This window comes from Callithrix jacchus, chromosome 5 (assembly GCF_049354715.1).
Source record: "Callithrix jacchus isolate 240 chromosome 5, calJac240_pri, whole genome shotgun sequence".
Taxonomy (NCBI): domain Eukaryota; kingdom Metazoa; phylum Chordata; class Mammalia; order Primates; family Cebidae; genus Callithrix; species Callithrix jacchus.
Window position 1 is genome coordinate 59747514 of NC_133506.1, and position 15359 is coordinate 59762872.

General features: G+C 44.8%; 1 pseudogene; it reads left to right on the top strand.

Moving 5' to 3' along the window:
• The first annotated feature begins 127 nt into the window (after nucleotides 1–127).
• LOC100392807 (aspartyl aminopeptidase-like) lies at nucleotides 128–10276 on the top strand (annotated as a pseudogene).
• The last annotated feature ends 5083 nt before the right edge of the window (nucleotides 10277–15359 follow it).

The following is a 15359-nucleotide window of genomic DNA, read 5'->3' on the forward strand; positions in this document are numbered from 1 at the left end:
GTAAGAGGGCCCTGCAGTGGTCCTAGCTGCCAGAAGTGGGGGGCGCAGGCACAGCAGGGGATGCCCACGCCCGCCTTTCAGATTCCTGATGCTCCGCCACAGGTGTGCATCGTGTCACACCGCCGCCATGCGTCGTGTCACAGCGGTCTGTGGAGTTGCATTCTCCTCAGTACAGACCTGTGGGGCACGGTGAGGGCGGAGCTGCGTCCTCCTCAGCACAGACCCTGGGGCGGGGTTCTTACTGCAAGAGGACCTTGCAGTGGCCCTAGCTGCTAGCAGGGGTGCAGGCACAGCGCCATGAGCAAGAGGGCCCGGCACTGCCTGGCCACCAGCAGAGGGCGCCCGAGGCTGCCTTTTCAGATGGTGTCACGGCGCAGGCGTCATGTCACGGCGGTCTGCGGAGTTGCATTCTCCTCAGTACACACCTGTGGGGCGCGGTGAGGGCGGAGCTGCGTTCTCCACCGCACAGACCTAGCGGGCACAGCCTCGGTTCCAGACAACTCTGGGTCGTGCTACGGTGAGTAAAATCCTTCCTGTTGCATTCCTGACTGCTTAGGGTCAGAGACTAGTAGGAAGATCTCGGTGTGGAAAACTGGACACCACAAGCCCCTCTGAATCCCGTGCACCTGGGTTCTCGCCACCCAAGTCCCGGCGGTTGCAGTGCGAGGTGCTCACCGCAGCCTCAGAACACAAATGGAGCGTTCCTAAGGCAGACATGACATCCAGAGTACGAATACAACACCCACAGTGCTCATGTAGAAAACACCTATGATGCTAATGCGGGGCCTCTCTCCAAAAGTGTTACTATAAAATCCGCAATACTCATGCGGCCTTGTCAATACAGCAGCTTTAACAACCAACACTGACATATCAGTGCAAGTGTAGAAACTAATTTATGGTTAGGGTTTAGGGTGAGGATTAGGGCTAGGGGTTAGGGTTAGAGTTAGGGGTTAGAAGAATTTTAGGCAAAATAAATTTAAATGGCTTATTTGAGCAAAGGAATGATTCATGAATCACGCCTGAAGCACAAGAACAGAAAACCGGGCTTGGGGCTTCAGCTCTTAGCGGTGGCAGCTAAGTGAGGTTTCTCATTGGCTCCAGCTAGGCGACCGTCTCTTGTGGGGATGGTTCCCTCAGCGTCCCTAGTCATCCAGCCGACTGGCAGCTGGGCTTTTTGTCATTGATTGCTTGGTTGGTTCGTGTTTTTAAGTCAGTTTACATGCCTCCAAGTTTGGTTCCGTTTGCTTAGACAAGACCTCAGGCTAATGGCTTCTTCCTTTTTTACTTTAATCAGAACCATAATTCATTTTCATTTTACTTTACTGACATTAATAAAAGTAAGTTCACATTTTTGTTGTCATTCAGAAAGTTGGTTTAATTGGCAACCTAATAGGTACATAAAATAATGTCTGTTAATCATTAGCGTCTTAGATTAGATGAAATATGTTAACTCTATTAAGCTTTGTTATTAAACCATAACAGGAGTTTGGTTTCTTTTTTTCTCCTAGGTTTTAACCATTTAAAACTCAGTCATGCAGCTGGACGCCGTGGCTCACGCCTGTAATCCCAGCACATTGGGAGGCCGAGGCAGGTGGATCACGAGGTCAAGAGATCGAGACCATCCTGGTCAACATGGTGAAATTCTGTCTCTACTAAAAATACAAAAAATTAGCTGGGCATACTGGTGCGTGCCTATAATCCCAGCTACTCAGGAGGCTGAGGTAGGAAAATTGCCTGAACCCAGGAGGCAGAGGTTGCAGTGAGCCAATATTGCACCATTGCACTCCAGCCTGGGTAAACAAGAGCGAAACTTCATCTCAAAAACAAACAAACAAAAAAACAAGCAAAAAAACCCCCCCACAGTCACGCGTCTCCTAATGATGTGGATACTTTCTGAGAAATTTGTCCTTAGTGATTTCATCTTTGTGCAAACACCTTCGAGTGTCCTTATAAAACCTAGATGGTGTAGCCCACTTCACATGTAAGTAATATGGTATAGCTTATTGCTCCCAGGCTACATACCTGTATAGCACATCTCTGATTGTGGATTGTGATCCCAAAATATCTGAGTCAGGTCTCAGTCAATTAGAAAGCTTATTTCACCAAGGCTAAGGACATGCCCATGACACAGCCTCAGGATGTCCCAACAACATGGGTCCAAGGTGGTCAAGGTAGAGCTTGCTTTTATATATTTTAGAGAGACATGAGACACCAGTCAATATGTGTAAGATGTAAAATCATTTGGTTCAGTAAGGTGGAAAAACTAGAAGTAGGAAGGTGGGGTGGGGGGTGGTTCCAGGTCAGAAGTTGATAAAACAAAAGGTTGCATTGTTTTGAATCCTTTGATCAGCCTTCCACTGAATACAATTCAGTCTGGTTCAGTGAATTTGCATTTTTACATATACAATAGGGCAGAGGAATGGTGTGATCTTGGCCCACCACAAACCTCCACCTCCCTGGTTCAAGCTATTGTCTCACTGCATCCTCCCCAGTAGCTGGGATTACAGGCACGCACCACCAAGCCTGGGTAATTTTTTGTATTTTTAGTATAGATGGAGTTTCTCCATGTTTGTGAGGCTGGTCTCCCTCACTTTGACCTCTCAAAGTGTTGGGATTACAGTCATAAGCCACCATGCCTGGTCAGGAAGCTTATTTTGATTCTGATATTGTCAACTGTATTTCAGATATAACTTGTTTTCCTTGGAGCGTTAAATACTGCTTTGGTATTGCATTACACAAATAAAACACAGATCCCTTTTTAATCATATTCATTGCTAGTGATATTGACATCTATATTTAAAACATTCCAGAGTCTGGGCTTCCAGTAATTATTTGTGATCCTCTAAAAGGTAGATTACTTTTTCTCACAAGACACAGCGACATCTAAAGTCACATTGAGTGTCCTCCCACTTTTGTTTCTCTAGTTTCATTGATTTCTTCAAAGCATCTTTGGGGGAATAATTTTGACTATGCCTTTAAACTTTTCAGTATTAGAAAGCATCGTGATGAAACATTGAATAATTGTGGTCACAGATTTCATTTACAGTCTTCCTGTCTTTGAATATTTTTTTTCCAATGGCAAATATTTGCTTTTGTTGTATTGATGCTAAAAGGAATGCTGGGAAACAAAACTAAGACCAGCATTCATTAGAATAAGTGATTCAGTCACAATCAAATGCTATTTTAATTTTTTTCCTTTATTTTATTTTATTTTTTTAAATTTTTTATTGCATTTTAGGTTTTGGGGTACACGAGCAGAGCATGCAAGACAGTTGCGTAGGTACACACATGGCAGTGTCCTTTGCTTTCCTTTTCCCCTTCACCCACGTTTGGCATTTCTCCCCAGGCTATCCCTCCCCACATCCCCCTCCCACTGGCCCTCCCGTTTTCCCCCCAATAGACCCTAGTGTTTAGTACTCCCCTTTCTGTGTCCATGTGTTCTCATTTTTCATCACCCGCCTATGAGTGAGAATATGCGGTGTTTCAATTTCTGTTCTTGTGTCAGTTTGCTGAAAATAATGTTCTCCAGATTCATCCATGTCTCTACAAACGATACAAACTCATCATTTCTGATTGCTGCATAATATTCCATGGTGTATATGTGCCACATTTTTCCAATCCAGTCTATTATCAGTGGGCATTTGGGTTGATTCCAGGTCTTTGCTATTGTAAACAGTGCTGCAATGAACATTCGTGTACATGTGTCCTTATAGTAGAACGATTTATAGTCTTTTGGATATATACCCAGTAATGGGATTGCTGGGTCAAATGGAATTTCTATTTCTAAGGCCTTGAGGAATCGCCACACCGTCTTCCACAATGGTTGAACTAATTTACACTCCCACCAACAGTGTAAAAGTGTTCCTATTTCTCCACATCCTCTCCAGCATCTGTTGTCTCCAGATTTTTTAATGATCGCCATTCTAACTGGCGTGAGATGGTATCTCAATGTGGTTTTGATTTGCATCTCTCTGATGATCAGTGACGATGAGCATTTTTTCATATGATTGTTGGCCTCATATATGTCTTCTTTCGTAAAGTATCTGTTCATATCCTTTGCCCACTTTTGAATGGGCTTGTTTGTTTTTTTTCCTGTAAATCTGTTTGAGTTTTTTGTAAATTCTGGATATCAGCCCTTTGTCAGATGGGTAAACTGCAAAAATTTTTTCCCATTCTGTTGGTTGCCGATCCACTCTAGTGACTGTTTCTTTTGCCGTGTAGAAGCTGTGGAGTTTCATTAGGTCCCATTTGTCTATTTTGGCTTTTGTTGCCAATGCTTTTGGTGTTTTGTTCATGAAGTCCTTGCCTACTCCTATGTCCTCGATAGTTTTGCCTAAATTTTCTTCTAGGGTTTTTATGGTGCCAGGTCTTATGTTTAAGTCTTTAATCCATCTGGAGTTAATTTTAGTGTAAGGTGTCAGGAAGGGGTCCAGTTTCTGCTTTCTGCACATGGCTAGCCAGTTTTCCCAACACCATTTGTTAAACATGGAATCCTTGCCCCATTGCTTGTTTTTGTCAGGTTTATCATAGATTGTATAGTTGTATGTATGTTGTGTTGCCTCCGGTGCCTCTGTTTTGTTCCATTGATCTATATCTCTGTTTTGGTACCAGTACCATGCTGTTTTGATTACTGTAGCCTTGTAGTATAGTTTGAAATCCGGTAGTGTGATGCCCCCCGCTGTGTTCTTTTTGCTTAGAATTGACTTGGCTATGCGGGCTCTCTTTTGGTTCCATATGAAGTTCATGGTGGTTTTTTCCAGTTCTGTGAAGAAAGTCAATGGTAGCTTGATGGGGATAGCGTTGATTCTGTAAATTACTTTGGGCAGTATAGCCATTTTCACGATATTAATTCTTCCTAACCATGAACATGGAATGTTTCTCCATCTGTTTGTGTCCTCTCTGATTTCGTTGAGCAGTGGTTTGTAGTTCTCCTTGAAGAGGTCTCTTACGTTCCTTGTGAGTTGTATTCCAAGGTATTTTATTCTTTTTGTAGCAATTGCGAATGACAGTTCGCTCTTGATTTGGCTTTCTTTAAGTCTGTTATTGGTGTAGACGAATGCTTGTGATTTTTGCACATTGATTTTATATCCTGAGACTTTGCTGAAGTTGCTTATCAGTTTCAGGAGTTTTTGGGCTGAGGCGATGGGGTCTTCTAGGTATACTATCATGTCGTCTGCAAATAGAGACAATTTGGCTTCCACCTTTCCTATTTGAATACGCTTTATTTCTTTTTCTTGCCTGATTGCTCTGGCTAGAACTTCCAGTACTATATTTAATAGGAGTGGTGAAAGAGGGCATCCTTGTCTAGTGCCAGATTTAAAAGGGAATGCTTCCAGTTTTTGTCCACTCAGTATGATATTGGCTGTTGGTTTGTCATAAATAGCTTTTATTACTTTGAGATACGTTCCATCGATACCGAGTTTATTGAGGGTTTTTAGCATAAAGGGCTGTTGAATTTTGTCAAATGCCTTCTCTGCGTCAATTGAGATAATCATGTGGTTTTTGTTTTTGGTTCTGTTTATGTGGTGAATTACGTTGATAGACTTGCGTATGTTGAACCAGCCTTGCATCCCCGGGATGAATCCTACTTGATCATGATGAATAAGTTTTTTGATTTGCTGTTGCAATCGGCTTGCCAATATTTTATTGAAGATTTTTGCATCTATGTTCATCATGGATATTGGCCTGAAGTTTTCTTTTCTTGTTGGGTCTCTGCCGGGTTTTGGTATCAGAATGATGTTGGTCTCATAAAATGATTTGGGAAGGATTCCCTCTTTTTGGATTGTTTAAAATAGGTTTAGAATAAATGGTGCCAGCTCTTCCTTGTGTGTCTGGTAGAATTCGGCTGTGAACCCGTCTGGCCCTGGGCTTTTTTTGTGTGGTAGGCTCTTAATTGCTGCCTCGACTTCTGACCTTGTTATTGGTCTATTCATAGTTTCAGCTTCCTCCTGGTTTAGGCTTGGGAGGACACAGGAATCCAGGAATTTGTCCATTTCTTCCAGGTTTACTAGTTTATGCCCATAGAGTTGTTTGTAATATTCTCTGATGATGGTTTGAATTTCTTTGGAATCTGTGGTGATTTCCCCTTTATCATTTTTTATTGCATCTATTTGGTTGTTCTCTCTTTTATTTTTAATCAATCTGGCTAGTGGTCTGTCTATTTTGTTGATCTTTTCAAAAAACCAGCTCTTGGATTTATTAATTTTTTGAAGGGTTTTTCATGTCTCAATCTCCTTCAGCTCAGCTCTGATCTTAGTTATTTCTTGTCTTCTGCTGGGTTTTGAGTTTTTTTGATCTTGCTCCTCTAGCTCTTTCAATTTTGACGATAGGGTGTCAATTTTGGATCTCTCCATTCTCCTCATATGGGCACTTATTGCTATATACTTTCCTCTAGAGACTGCTTTAAATGTGTCCCAGAGGTTCTGGCACGTTGTGTCTTCGTTCTAATTGGTTTCGAAGAACTTCTTTATTTCTGCCTTCATTTCGTTGTTTACCCAGTCAACATTCAAGAGCCAGTTGTTCAGTTTCCATGAAGCTGTGCTGTTCTGGGTCTGTTTCTGAATTCTGAGTTCTAACTTGATTGCATATGGTCTGAGAGGCTGTTTGTTATGATTTCAGTTGTTTTGCATTTGTTGAGCAGTGCTTTACTTCCAATTATGTGGTCAATTTTAGAGTAGGTGTGATGTGGTGCTGAGAAGAATGTATATTCTGTGGATTTGTGGTGGAGAGTTCTGTAAATGTCTATCAGGTTTGCTTGCTCCAGGTCTGAGTTCAAGCCCTGGATATCCTTGTTGATTTTCTGTCTGGTTGATCTGTCTAATATTGACAGTGGAGTGTTAAAGTCTCCCAATATTATTGTGTGGGAGTCTAAGTCTCTTTGGAAGTCATTAAGAACTTGCCTTATGTATCTGGGTGCTCCTGCATTGGGTCCATATATGTTTAGGATTGTTAGCTCTTCTTGCTGTATCAATCCTCCTTTTACCATTATGTAATGGCCTTCTTTGTCTCTTTTGATCTTTGTTGCTTTAAAGTCTATTTTATCAGAGATGAGAATTGCAACTCCTGCTTTTTTTTGCTCTCCATTTGCTTGGTAAATCTTGCTCCATCCTTTTATTTTGAGCCTTTGTGTATCCTTGCATATGAGATGGGTTTCCTGGATACAGCACACTGATGGGTTTTTGATTTTTATCCAATTTGCCAGTCTGTGTCTTTTGATTGGTGCATTTAGTCCATTTATATTTAGGGTTAATATTGTTATGTGTGAATTTGATACTGCCATTTTGATGCTAAGTGGCTGTTTTGCCTGTTAGTTGTTGTAGATTCTTCATTGTGTTGATGTTCTTTAGCATTTAGTGTGATTTTGGAATGCCTGGTACTGGTTGTTCCTTTCTATGTGTAGTGCCTGTTTTAGGAGCTCTTGTAAAGCAGGCCTGGTGGTGACAAAATCTCTGAGTACTTGCTTGTTCGCAAAGGATTTTATTTTTCCTTCACTTCTGAAGCTCAGTTTGGCTGGATATGAAATTCTGGGTCGAAAGTTCTTTTCTTTAAGAATGTTGAATATTGGCCCCCACTCTCTTCTGGCTTGTAGTGTTTCTGCCGAGAGATCTGCTATGAGTCTGAGGGGCTTCCCTTTGTGGGTGACCCGACCTTTCTCTCTGGCTGCCCTTAGTATTTTCTTCTTTATTTCAACCTTGTTGAATCTGATGATTATGTGCCTTGGAGTTGCTCTTCTTGAGGAATATCTTTGTGGTGTTCTCTGTTTTTCCTGAATTTGAGTGTTGGCCTGTCTTGGTAGGTGGGGGAAATTTTCCTGGATGATGTCCTGAAGAGTATTTTCCAGCTTGGATTCATTCTCTTTGTTCCCTTCTGGTACACTTATCAAATGTAGGTTAGGTCTTTTCACATAGTCCCACATTTCTTGGAGACTTTGTTTATTCCTTTTTGCGCTTTTCTCTCTGATCTAGGCTTCTCGTTTTACTTCATTGAGTTGATCTTCGACTTCAGATATTCTTTCTTCTGCTTGGTCAATTCGGGTATTGAAACTTGTGCGTGCTTCGTGAAGTTCTCGTATTGTGTTTTTCAGCTCCTTTCATTCATTCATATTCCTCTCTAAGTTATCCATTCTTGTTAACATTTCCTCGAATCTTTTTTCATATCTTTTTTCAAGGTTCTTAGTTTCTTTGCAGTGGTTAATACATGTTCTTTTAGCTCACAAAAGTTTCTCATTATCCACCTTCTGAAGTCTAATTTTGTCATTTCATCACAGTCATTCTCCATCCAGCTTTGTTCCCTTGCTTGTGAGGAGTTTTGGTCCTTTCTAGGAGGCGAGGTGTTCTGGTTTCAGGTGTTTTCCTCCTTTTTTCGCTGGTTTCTTCCCATCTTTGTGGATTTATCCACCTGTTGTCTGCGTAGTTGCTGACTTTTCGATTGGGTCTCTGAGTGGACACTCCGATTGTTGGTTATGAAGTATTTCTGTTACTTGATTTTTTTCCTACCAGTCTAGCCCCTTCGCTGTACGACTGCTGAGGTCCACTCCAGGCCCTGCTTGTCTTGGGTGCACCTATAGCAGCTTCAGAATAGTGAGGGATGCTACCAGTTTCTTTTTCTGCTATCTTTGTCCTAGGATGATGCCTGCCAAATGTCAGTCTTTTGGATATAGAGGAGTCAGGGAGCTGCTTGAGGAGACAGTCTGTACTTTGTAGGAGGTCAGTTGCTGAGATGTGAGCTCTGTTGTTTATTCAGGGATGTTAGGCTACTATGTTTAATTCTGCTGCAACTGAGCTCATTAAAAAACCCTTTTTTTTCAGATGCCCTGTCTTGGCGGGTTGGGGCTTTATTTCTGGATGTCTGTTTAGGTGTCCTGTCCTGCTAGGAGGCAGTCTAGTCACTCTTTGCCTGCCGAGGCTCCGCCCTGCTTTTGTGATGTTCACCCTGTTGCTGCAGGCTCTGCTATTCTGCTGTGGTCTCTGCCCTGCTCCCATGGGCTACGCCCTGTGGCGGAGTCTCTCTGTTGTATTGGGTTACCTCGGCAACCATAGGCTGCGTCAGCAGTGGGCGTTTATCTCAGTAGGGGCGGGTTGCCTCGGTAATGGTGGACGCCCCTCCCCCATGGAGCGTCTCAGGGAACGTCTTTACCGGGAGCATTTGGAATCGCCGTTTTGTTTGTCCCACTGTGCTACCCCAAACGCTGTGTCCCTGCAATCCCCTCGGCTAGCCCACTGTTCAAGTCCTGTTCAGTCTCAAGTTCAGCTCTTTCAAGTCTCATGTTGCCGGTTCAACAGGGCACCTGGACAAGCACGCCCTGTGCGGAGGGCTGTGTTGGGCCAGCCGCCGCCACCCCGGCTGCCGCCTGCACCAGACAAAACCTCTGCCTGGCATCCCACATCTCCTTTATACCTGGGAATTTCTCCGTTCTGTGGGCAACAAAGATCAGTCTGGAAATGCAGCTCTGACTCACCTCTTTGCGCATTCACCAAGAGCTTCAATCCTGGGTTGTTCTCACAGCACTATCTTGAGTCCTCCTCCTCCCTCCTGCTGCATTTTAAAGTATACTGGGTGGTGCCTATGATGAGTTCTTCTTTGCTCCTCAGCTGGACAATCTGCACAGTTGCTTCTGTGCCTTGCCGGCCTTGATAGATTCCTGTGCAGGCCCTGGCTCCCTGGCCATGAATTCTCACATGTGAATGATTACACTCTATGACAACGAAGAGGTGGGGTCTGAGAGTGCAAAGGGAACACAGTCACTGCTGACAGAACTGGTGCTGCAGTGGATCTCAGCCTCGTGCCAGCACCTGATGACCTTCGAGGAAGTCATACCCAGGTCCTTCATGATCAGCGCAGACATGGCCCATGCCCATGCCATGCACCCCAGCTACCTGGAAAAGCATGAGGAGAATCATTGGCCCTTATTCCACAAGGGTCCTGTGATCAAGGTGAACAGAAAGTAACACTATGTCTCAAACACAGTTTCAGAGGCCCTGATCTGAGAGGTGGCCAAGAAAGTCAATGTCCCCATACAGGACCTCATGGTCCAGAATGATTCCCCCTGTGGAACCACCATTGGACCCATCTTGGCTTCTCAGCTGGGGCTGCAGGTGCTGGATTTAGGCAGCCCCCAACTGGCCATGCACTCTATCTAGGAGATGGCCTGCACCACAGCAGTCCTCCAGACCCTCGCCCTCTTCAAGGGCTTCTCTGAGCTCTTCCCTTCTCTGAGCCATAATCTCTTAGTGGATTGAGCCCTCTTGGAAAGACTTCTCTGCCAGCTTTTTGTACCTGAAAGGGGAGGTTCTCAGATAAGCTGAAGCTGGATTATTAAAGTGGATTTTTCACTCAGAAAAAGAAATGAATTTACAGAAAGCCACAGAGGTGTAACTTGTCTCTACTACTAGCAAGCCACCAGTGAGGTGTACAAGTACATAAGTACATACATTTTTGTTTTTTTACTGAGTCAGAATTATTTTATCTCCAAAACCACTTTTTCACTAATCAAAATCCACACATAAATTAAAGCACAGTAACAACAACCACCAAAAGCCAGTGAGACCTTGAAAACAGTAGGATCTGAAGTCATTTTCCCACCATAGATTACCTGATCAGCAGGAGCAGCTCTAACCCAGAGAGACCTGTCTGTGGCTTCAGCTCCCCCAGAATGTGGAAGGAGGAAGCAGGGGTGTTGTGGTAGGGCTTTGTGTTTTTTTTGAAACTCTTGGGTTGTTAACAGCTTTGTTGAAGTATAATGACATACCATACAACCCAGCCATTCAACATTCACAGTTCAATGATTTTTAGTATATTTAGAGTTCTGTAACCATCATGATAGATTTTACAACATTTTCATAAACCTCCCAAAGAAAAACTCATACTCCTTAACCACACTTCCTCCCCCTACTTTCTTAGCCCCTCAGGCCACTAATCTATTTTATGACTTAGATTTGCCTATTCTGGACATTTCCTATAAATAAGATGGTAGATGCATCTGGCCTTTGCATCTGGCCTTTTCCTAATTTGAGATAGAGTTTCACTGTTGTTGCCCAGGCTAGAGTGAAATCTCTGCTGCAAACTCCGCCTCCAGGATTCAAGTGATTCTCTTGCCTCAGCCTCCCAAGTAGCTGGGATTACAGACTTGCAGCACCTCACCTGGCTAATTTTGTATTTTCAAATTTAAAGGTGTAACAATGTACATCTTTATGAACACTTGTATGGTGTATGTACAGGCACCAATGCCTGCTCTTGGGGTACTTTTTTGTTTTCTGAAAATCACTCTCAGGATTGCTGTCCTCACTGCTGGGGGCATAAGCCCCAGCCCCTGCACCACCCCTCCTGCTGTCTGGGCAGGGGAAAGTGGGGGGCATGATGCCTGCAATTATTAAACATGAATTCATCTGAAAGTGTGGTATCCTCTCGTTTTCTGCGCTTTCACTGGGAGCCACTATCCCAAGCTGCTAACCATCAGCCATCTTGGATCTATCTCCTTTTTGTCTTTTTTTCTTTTAGTTTGAAAAATGTTTTATTCAAGAATTACATAATTTCAAATATCTTCCAAAATACAGTTTCCTAGATTGCTACAGAAGAAATCTGATAAGAAATTTAATTCATTAAATATGTTTCACGGGGGAGGACTCAAGATGGCGCTGTGAGAACAACCCAGGATTGGAGTTCTTGTTGTGTCTGCGGAGAGGTGAGTCTGAGCTGCATTTCCAGACTGATCTTTGTTGCTCACGGAACGGGGAAATTCCCAAGTGAAGAGGAGACGCGGGACGCCAGGCAGATATTACGCCTGGCGAAGCCGGCAGCTGGGGTGGCGGCGGCCGGCCCTACCCAGCGCTCCCCACAGGGCGCACTTGTCCGGGTGCCCCATTGAACCGGCAACTGGAGACGTGAGAGGGCTGGACTTGAGACTGAGCTAGACTTGAACAGTGGGCCAGCCCAGGGGATTGCAGGAACAGAGCGTTAGGATTGGCCCAGTGGGACGAACAAAACCGCGATTTCAAACAAGCCCCGTGCAGACGGCCCGAGACGCTCTGAGGGGGAGGGGCGGCCACCATTACCGAGGTAACCCGCCCCAACTGAGATACACGCCCATTGCTGACGCAGCCAGCTGTTGCCGAGGCAACCCGTCCCTACTGAGATACACGCCCACTGCTGACGCAGCCTGCCATTGCCGAGGCAACCCGCTACAACAGAGAGACTCCGCCGCAGGGCGTGGCAGAGAACAGCAGAACAGCGGAGCCGGGGCGAGCCTCACAACAGCAGGGTGGAGCCTCGGCAGGCAAACAGTGGCTAGTCTGCATCCTAGCTGGGCAGGACCTCAACGGACATCTAAAAATAAAGCCCAAACCCCTCAACACAGCATTTGAGAAAAAAAAGGGTTTTTTTAATGAGCTCTGTTGCAGCAGAATCAAACATAGCAGCCTAACAGCCCTGAATGAACAACACAGCTCACAGCTCAGCAATTAAACCCCTATAAAGTACAAACTGTCTCCTCAAGCAGCTCCCTGACCCCTCTATATCCAAAAGACTGACATTAGGCAGGCACCATCCTGGGACAAAGATAGCAGAAAAAGAAACTGGTAGCATCCCTCGCTGTGCCACAGCTGCTAGAGGTGCACCCGAGACAAGCAGGGTCTGGAGCGGACCTCAGCACTCGTACAGCGAAGGGGCTAGACCCGTAGAAGGAAAACCAAGTAACAGAAATACTTCATCATCAACATTCAGGGTGTCCACTCAGAGACCCAATCGAAAAGTCAGCAACTACGCAGACGACCAGCGGACAAATCTGCAAAGATGGGAAGAAACCAGCGCAAAAAGGAGGAAAACACCCCCCGAAATCAGAACACCTCGCCTCCTAGAAAGGACCAAAACTCCTCACCAGCAAGGGAATAAAGCTGGACGGAGAATGACTGTGACGAAATGACGGAATTAGACTTCAGAAGATGGATAATGAGAAACTTTGGTGAGCTAAAAGATCATGTATTAAATCAATGCAAAGAAACTAAGAACCTTGAGAAAAGATTTGAAAAAAGATTTGAGGAAATGATAACAAGAATGGATAACTTAGAGAGGAATATGAATGAATTAAAGGAGCTGAGAAACACAATACGAGAACTTCGCGAAGCATGCACAAGTTTCAATAGCCGAATTGACCAAGCAGAAGAAAGAATATCTGAAGTCGAAGACCAACTCAATGAAATAAAACGAGAAACCAAGATTAGAGAAAAAAGCGCAAAAAGGAATGAACAAAGTCTCCAAGAAATGTGGGACTATGTGAAAAGACCTAACCTACGTTTGATAGGTGTACCAGAAGGGGACGAAGAGAATGAATCCCAGCTGGAAAATACTCTTCAGGACATCATCCAGGAAAATTTCCCCCACCTACCAAGACAGGCCAACACTCAATTGCAGGAAATTCAGAGAACACCACAAAGATATTCCGCAAGAAGAGCAACCCCAAGGCACATAATAGTCAGATTTAATAGGGTTGAAATAAAGGAGAGAATACTAAGGGCAGCCAGAGAGAAAGGTCGGGTCACCCACAAAGGGAAGCCCATCAGACTCACAGCAGATCTCTCGGCAGAAACACTACAAGCCAGAAGAGAGTGGGGGCCAATATTCAACATTCTTAAAGAAAAGAACTTTCAACCCAGAATTTCATATCCAGCCAAACTGAGCTTCAGAAGTGAAGGAAAAATAAAATCCTTTGCGAACAAGCAAGTACTCAGAGATTTTGTCACCACCAGGCCTGCTTTACAAGAGCTCCTAAAAGAGGCACTACACATAGAAAGGATCAACCAGTACCAGCCATTTCAAAATCACACTGAATGCTAAAGAGCATCAACATAATGAAGAATCTACAACAACTAACAGGCAAAGCAGCCACTTAGCATCAAAATGGCAGTATCAAATTCACACACAACAATATTAACCCTAAATGTAAATGAACTAAATGCACCAATCAAAAGACACAGACTGGGTGGAGGGACTCAAGATGGCGCTGTGAGAACAACCCAGGATTGGAGCCCGCGTTGAATTCGCAAACGGTGAGTCAGTGCTGCATTTCCAGACTGATCTTTGTTGCCCACAGAATGGGGAAACTCCCAAGTATAAAAAGACACGGGACGCCAGGCAGTAGGTCTGCCTGGCAAAGCCGGCAGCCGGGGCGGCGGCGGCCGGCCCTACCCAGCAATCCCCACAGGGTGCGCTTGTCCGGGTGCCTTGTTGAACCGGCAACCTGAGACTTGAGAGGGCTGGACTTGAGACTGAACAAGACTTGCACAGTAGCCCAGCCCAGGGGATTGCAGGGACAGATCGTTTGGGATACCCAGTGGGATGAACAAAACCGCGATTTCAAACTATCCTGGGCAGACGGTCCGAGACGCTCTGTGGGGGAGGGGCGTCCACCACTACGGAGGCAACCCGCCCCAACTGATATACACGCCCACTACTGACGCAGCCAGCCGTTGCCGAGGCAACCCGTCCCTACTGAGATACACGCCCACTGCTGACGCAGCCTGCCGTTGCTGAGGCAACACGCTACAACGAAGAGACTCCGACGCAGGGCGTGGCGGAGACAACAGCAGAGCCCGCAGGAACAGCGCGAATCACACAACAGCAGGGCGGAGCCTCGGCAGCCAAACAGTGGCAAGTCTGCCTTTGAGCTGGGCAGGACACCTGATTGGACATCCAAAAATAAAGCCCAAACCCCTCAACACAGAGCATTTGAGAAAAAAAAAGGGTTGTTTAATGAGCTGTGTTGCAGCAGAATCAAATATAGCAGCCTAACAGCCCTGAATGAACAACAGAGTGCACAGCTCAGCAATTAAACCCCTATAAAGTACAAACTGTCTCCTCAAGCAGCTCCCTGACCCCTCTATATCCAAAAGACTGTCATTTGGCAGGCATTATCCTGGGACAAAGAGAGCAGAAAAAGAAACTGGTAGCATCCCTCGCTGTGCCACGGCTACTAGAGGTGCAACCCAGACAAGCAGGGTCTGGAGCAGACCTCAACAGTCGTACAGTGAAGGGGCTAGACTGGTAGAAGGAAAACCAAGCAACAGAAATACTTCATCATCAACATTCTGGGTGTCCACTCAGAGACCCAAAGGAAAAGTCAGCAACTACGCAGACGACCAGCGGACAAATCCACATAGATGGGAAGAAACCAGCGCAAAAAGGAGGAAAACACCCAAAACCAGAACACTTCGCCTCCTAGAAAGGACCAAAACTCCTCACCAGCAAGGGAACAAAGCTGGACGGAGAATGACTGTGATGAAATGACAGAATTAGACTTCAGAAGATGGATAATGAGAAACTTTTGTGAGCTAAAAGATCATGTATTAAATCAATGCAAAGAAACTAAG